This window comes from Pecten maximus, chromosome 14, assembly GCF_902652985.1.
Source record: "Pecten maximus chromosome 14, xPecMax1.1, whole genome shotgun sequence".
Classification (NCBI taxonomy): Eukaryota; Metazoa; Mollusca; class Bivalvia; order Pectinida; family Pectinidae; genus Pecten; species Pecten maximus.
Window position 1 is genome coordinate 32,473,932 of NC_047028.1, and position 7,451 is coordinate 32,481,382.

Consider the following 7,451-nt stretch of genomic DNA (forward strand, 5'->3'; position numbering starts at 1 on the left):
AACCTCAAAAATATTTTACTACAATATGTCAGGAAAGCAGGGGATATGAAGTTCAGGAATTAGCTTCTTAGCTTGTAGAATTTCATATGCTTAGTTTGTAGAATTTCATATGCAAATAAGTGGATTCCTTTGTATAAAAATAGAAGAGGGAGCTTATTTGAGGATAAATGTGGTAGCTACACACTGTAGTTCACAAAAGAGGATGAGGTCCAGGGCTCTAAGCAATATTGGAAAATTATCATGAACGTATTATCAATAGAACTTTGTAAATTCAAAATTTCAAATTCAGGTAGAGATCGATTGTAGATATTTCTATCAGGAAATCTATGCATTACTTATGAAGTGATGATAATTATTAGACAAGGAAAATTATAATGTGCATTTACTAGGGGTAGGTGAATGGTAAATATGTGTGTTCCGGGAATGTACATTGTATACATACATTGTTATTTCACTCATTGATATTTTTTCATAGGCATCATTTTGTTTGTGCCTGCATTTTGTTCCCTCCAACATTAAAAACTCATCTCCACATTAGAGAGCTCCCAAGCAAACTTCTGATGAACAATGTTTGAAAACCACTCACTCCAAGTAAAGCAGCATTTCTCATCCATGTGATACACAAAATTTGGCTGAAACCCTTCAAAGATATAGTCTGAGTAGGTCTTATGGTCGACTTGTGGGGTTAGGATTTGAATAGCAGAGAAGAAACAATGAAAATTATGGTTCTGCCCATGAGTGTTAACTTGTAGCAATTATAACTTTAAAATTAGACCAAAAGAGAAATTGGAATTCCCTCCACCCCAAGTTAAAAGACACTTGTTTTGTTCAGTTTAATATAACCATTTTCGCAATATATAGAATGTGTTTTGTGCTCTCCCCAATATACCAATAATATGCATTTAATTTAACCGGAGTTGTGATGAGTAATTAATTACTTGCCTGTCATCAAATGACATGAACCCATACAGCTAAGTTTATATGACTTTTGGCAACACACTTGTACATTTAAAGCCTGCAGTATTTACTCTGTTTTAGCATTATTTTGTTAGTAGTTTATATTACTGTATGTACATTTGATTACATGGTTATATCTAAAACAACCAATCAAAACAGCTTTATACATATTTTTTTGATGATAACCATGATATTTTATGTAATTATTAGCTTACCTGGTCCGAAGACCTAGGTGAGCTTATGCCATACTGTGGCATCCCTCGTCTGTTGTCCGGCTGTATGTTAACCATTTCTTAAATTAACGTCTCTTAACCAATTGAAATTTAACTTAATTTGACTGGAAGCATCCCAATGTGGAGCAGATTCAAAATTTTATAAATAGTGGGGCTGACCTCCCCATGGTGCTGAGACCAGGGACAAAAAGGAATAATTTGGCTAGACTTCTAAAAACAACTTCTTCTCTAGAACTATGTACTGGAATATATCATTCATATTTGACTTGAAGCATCCCTAGGTGGTGATTCCAAGGGACAAAAAGGGGCACTTTGACAGACCGACATTCTTTTGTTTCCTCTTCGGTTCATATATACATATATTTAAAAAATATATAATCTTTTATATATAAAAGATATATACCTGCATTTAAGTTGTACAATATCACAACTGGGACAACTTCACGGATGAGCGGATGAGCGCTCTAGGCCAGGGCTAGCCACTGACCTTGGTGGTCAGGGATTACTGCTGTCCAGGTAAGGTAGTATACAGCTAGCACTGGTGTTGCCAATGTGATCAAGTAGACCGAGGCAAATCTCTGAAAATTGGTGCCTGTTCCAAAAAAAAATGTGCTTTTCTCCAATTTCAGACACTATCCCATATTTCTAGCATCGGCCGTCTTACCTAGTGTAAATTGTGGAATAATAGGACACATCACTAATCATTAATTCTAGACAGCCAAGAGAGAATTAGTGCTTATTCATCTATTTTAGACATTGAGGGGAAAACTAGTGCCTGTTACAACATTTTAGACACTGAAAAGAATTTAAATGTCTATCATAAAAGTTACGTTTCACAAAATTCTGCTTGATGGCCAAAAACTAGCTTGAATTTCATAATTAGGTATATTTCTGAAAAAATAGGCTGTTGTGTGCTAAATTATTGCTTTCTTAGTAAAGTTGGTGAAAAAATTTTAATTAGTAGAAAATATGCAACAATTAGGGCATTCGTGTCTCCCAGTGTACAATAGGCTTATTATAAAAAAAATTCTATTTTTATCTCATACAATAATACAGATTTTAATAAAAACTTTTATAATCATGTTATTTATATTAAGCTTATTATAATGAAGTCTCCATCTCGCACAATATTCCATTGTTATAACTAGACCTATTCAATATTAGTACTTCCCATTCTATAGTTGATAGACATATACACTTGAGCGATCATCAAGTAAAAAACTACATTGATCTTCATTGCTAATTTCTAAAAAATTTACATACAATAGTACTTCTAAAGCATTAACAGCACCATCCATCATTTTATCACGACTTAAATATAAACATGGACATTCTAGTGAGAAATGCAGAATATTAATATCTTTACTTGTTTTATCACATAATTTTTATTTAACTGCTTCACTTTTTTCAATATATCAAGTGTTTAAACAATTCTAAGAGGTCCCATACATGCTGCTGGGATATTTGTTTAGTGCTCAAACATAATATAGAGTTTATTCCTGGATCGCTGTGAATAGCGGAGTACCTTTTTTAGTTCACTTCTAGTATTTACATAACCTCTCCGTCCTAGATAAAAAATCTATTTATGAACGCTTCCAGCACGTTGTTGGAGGTACGAATATATATAGGACATAGTTATTGATGAGCTACTATACATAAACTGGCAAAGCCTAGTTATAAAAATAGTTTTCCACATCTTAGCACCACCTAAACACAATTTATTCCAAAATAATAATTTTTCATCTTTCCACTTCACCACATTTCAAATGATCCTAAACATTTGACTGTTACTATTGACAAGGAAGATTTGAGGAGACCAATACAGCGTCTACATGCGTACCTATGTTTAAGTTCTAATTGTTCTACAACTTTCTTAGTATAAGAGTCTAGAGCTCACATCCATACAACATACTTGAATATGCACAATACTTTCAACAATATTAAAACTTGATATAGAATTCAAACCTTGAAGATGAATACCGATACAAAGAAGTAAGTTTCAAATAGTTCTTCCTTTCACATAAGAATCAGTGATACTACTACTGAATTGTAAGTTACTGGTAAACGTTCCTTTTTTGTGAGGCTTTTGAAATTTGATCAGAACCCAATTTTACATTTTGAAAAAACATCATTTTGTACTATTTGACATTGATGTTTATATTGAAATATTACTAAAGAGCTGGAAGCATCCTTAGGTGATGATTCAAAGGGACAAAAAGAGGCACTTTGGCTGGATTGTTAAAAACAACTTCTTCTCTAGAACTATCCACTGGATATCATTCATCACTGGAAGCATGATGATTCAAAATTGTACAATTGGTAGGGTGGTGTTGTATACAATGCCTTGAGAATTATAGGACATTGACTATCTATAGAAGGCAGTTACATACTAGTACTTATATTTCCTTTTTAACTTAAATTTTTAGCTATCTGACCCTAAGGCCGGAGGGTCGGGGAATTAAGTACATCATTTTAATTGCAAATAGTCCTTAACACCAGATGGGATTTTGGTGTGGAGCATTATTGGGCATTATTAGCTCTATTGGGGCCAGAAGGGCTGGGCTAAATAGGAATAAAAGAGGTCAGTCCTTAGAGAGAGATCCTTTTTCTTTGGTCTTGTTGAGAGAGGCAGCTCAAAATGTAAGAATCAATTTTTTTGTTATATAACTGAAATGAGAGTAGTTTGTCATGACTATCCTGGTGAGAGATGCAGGCTTGTTTTAATCCTTATTTTGCAAGTATATGTTTAACTGACTACATGTAGTTTCTGTTAGTACACAAAGCACTTCATATACAATCACTAGTTTGAATACTGATTGTGTCAAAAGTTTAAGACTGATTGATATTTGGGTTGAATCATTGACCATGTTTCATATATGTACCACAAACCTACAGTCTACAGTTCTGGTCACAAAGATTGTAAAACAATAGACACATACAAACTTCTGTGGTGGAGAAATTTGCTTCTTTTGGTTTACACATTATGTTCTATATTGAGAAAGTGTTCCCTTACATGTGATAATGATGGTGTCGTTTTACCTACTAATAATGTGCTGTTCCAGTTGTACAGCTTCTAGCTGTTGTAGGCCTGTCACATCTCTCCGGTGATTAGATCATCTGGCCTATGGGCCAAGTGAGCTTATAGTGTTGTTAAGTCGTTCATCATCTGTCCGTCATTTGGCGTCTGATGTCAACTGTCTCTTTGAAAAAACTTCTTAAATATCAAGAGGTCAAAAGAATCATGATATTTCGCTGCTAGGTTCCTTGCATGACACCTTTCAAAGATTACAACAATAGATGCCTTCGACATATATTCAAGGTCACAGAGATCAACTTTGATTAAATTGTTAATTGCCTCGCCTTGTGCATCACAACTTCCAGGAACTGTATAGTAGTGTTCGACCACTGTGTAATTGTGATCATTGACAACATCATCAGTTGTAAGCTTTAAAAAAAAATTGTTAAGCAATATTCATGTTTGTGCAAAGAAATTGTTTAAATAATGTAAAGAAAAATGACATTGAAAACGACGATTCAAAGTGCGATGGCATGAGAGATATGATATACACAAGTACATGTAATCTAGGTAATTAATTATGATATTCCTTTGATTTCTATGTTTTGTCATACCTGACAGTTTAGACCGAAATATTATGACATGGAATCTATAGAGTGTGTCTTCAGTGCATGATTCCTAAATTAAAACGTTGTGATATTAAAACTTTGTTCGTCCAAAAACTTTGGTTTCACGGCAAATCAAGTGTCGATGAAATTATTATTTTCCTTGTAGTCATTTCTAATCATTATGACAGAAGTAATGGCTGATGGAAGATATCAGTGATGTTACCTGTACGATAGGTTATCAGTGGAGTTACCTGTACGATCTGAGGTTATCAGTGATGTTACCTGTACGATAGGTTATCAGTGATGTTACCTGTACGATCTGAGGTTATCAGTGATGTTACCTGTACGATAGGTTATCAGTAATGTTACCTGTACGATCTGAGGTTATCAGTGATGTTACCTGTACGATAGGTTATCAGTGATGTTACCTGTACGATATGAGGTTATCAGTGATGTTACCTGTACGATCTGAGGATATCAGTAATGTTACCTGTGCGATCTGAGGTTATCAGTAATGTTACCTGTACGATAGGTTATCAGTGATGTTACCTGTACGATCTGAGGTTATCAGTGATGTTACCTGTACGATCTGAGGTTATCAGTGATGTTACCTGTACGATCGGAGGATATCAGTAATGTTACCTGTACGATCTGAGGATATCAGTAATGTTACCTGTACGATCTGAGGTTATCAGTGATGTTACCTGTACGATCTGAGGTTATCAGTGATGTTACCTGTACGATCTGAGGTTATCAATGATGTTACCTGTACGATCTGGGGTTATCAGTGATGTTACCTGTACGATCTGAGGTTATCAGTGATGTTACCTGTACGATCTGAGGTTATCAGTAATGTTACCTGTACGATCTGAGGTTATCAGTGATGTTACCTGTACGATAGGTTATCAGTGATGTTACCTGTACGATCTGAGGTTATCAGTGATGTTACTTGTACGATAGGTTATCAGTGATGTTACCTGTACGATCTGAGGTTATCAGTAATGTTACCTGTACGATCTGATGATACCAGTAATGTTACCTGTACGATCTGAGGTTATCAATGATGTTACCTCTACGATCTGGGGTTATCAGTGATGTTACCTGTACGATCGGAGGTTATCAGTGGTGTTACCTGTACGATCTGAGGTTATCAGTAATGTTACCTGGACGAACAAGGTGATTGTGTGTATACATTGTTTACAGTTTAGTAGTAATTTGTTATTGTGTTACATGTATTACATGAATGTTCAATATTTATATAGTAGCATTAGTTGGTAATACACTTGTTTTGAATAAATTATTTTTAAAAATCTGACTGCTTTTATTGTCTATGCTACTGGCAGTTTATTTGACTCAGAAAAAAAGGGATTTTAACCCCTGACTTTGCAGTGATATTTAAAGGCTGTTTATATAACCTGCCATGCTAGCATTCTTGTTTTCAGTTCATTAGTCCATACAAATATACTAGTAGTTGATATACGAGGGCTGATTGATATGATGTGAGCTCAAGGATCCTCTTTTTTTCTTTTTAAGTCCTACTATTCTCTGACTATATAGGGCCGTGTACCCAAGGACTGGTCTCATTTGGTCAGTTTATATCGACGAGGTAGCACTCTGAAGTAAACACAAGACAAGCGGCTTTTGCAAAACTGACAAAATCGGTGAAAGAGCAGATCCAATATTTGCATAAAAATGTTTTTTATCACCTAATGATAAATATAACTAGAACTGTCGCCAGGATGGCTGACTAATACCCCCGCAATCTGCACGAGTCAATGGTGAATTGGAACTCTTAATTAGAGGCTAACTAAGATAACCCAGTAATATAGTGACTTGTTGCCATAACAACCATAATTTTGAGGAAAAGAAAGTGAGATGCACATCTACACATGGTCCGCTATATTTGTGTGAAGTTTCATTGAAATTGGCCCTTCGGTTTAAGAGGAGTTGTCCGGACAAATTTAAAGCTATGGTTCTTATCGGAAAACCTGTTCATAGTGAGCAGTTACCATAGCAGACATAATTTTGAGAAAAAGAAAGTGGCATGCACATCTACATATTGGTCCTCTATATTTGTGTGAAGTTTCATTGAAATTGGCCCTTCGGTTTAGGAGGAGTTGTCCGGACAAACTTAAAGTTATGGTTCCTATCGGAAAACCTGTTTATAGTGACCAGTTGTCATAGCAACCATAATTTTGAGAAAAAGAAAGTGGCATGCACATCTACACATGCTCATTAATATTTGTGTGAAGTTTCATTGGAATCGGCCGATCGGTTTAGGAGGAGGTGTCCGGACAAAATGTGTCTACAGACAGACGGACAGACAACCTGATTCCAGTATACCCCCCTAACTTCGTTGCGGGGGTATAATGATATGGTAACAACACTAGGGAACGATGCCCCTTTATATGCTTCGGTGAAAAGGTGGGTGGCGGAATTTAAGCGCGGTTAACAGAGCCTTAGGGAAAAAGACCCGCGTTCTGGAAGGCCTGTGTGTGTTGCAATTCCAGAAATGGTCAATAAGTTTCATGATATTGTTATGACTGACAGACAAGTCACAGAACGACATATAGCCAGTAGAACTGGTATTTTATAGGAAAGAGTACATTCTATTCTGACCGAGGATCTTGCAACGAG

The 7,451-nt window shown here is 35.6% G+C and overlaps 1 long non-coding RNA gene across 1 annotated transcript; it reads left to right on the plus strand.

The window, feature by feature from the left end:
- The first annotated feature begins 5,703 nt into the window (after window positions 1-5,703).
- LOC117342267 lies at window positions 5,704-6,118 on the plus strand. The gene is made up of 2 exons (XR_004535773.1): window positions 5,704-5,929; window positions 5,961-6,118. It is a non-coding gene; the product is annotated as an uncharacterized LOC117342267 (long non-coding RNA).
- The last annotated feature ends 1,333 nt before the right edge of the window (window positions 6,119-7,451 follow it).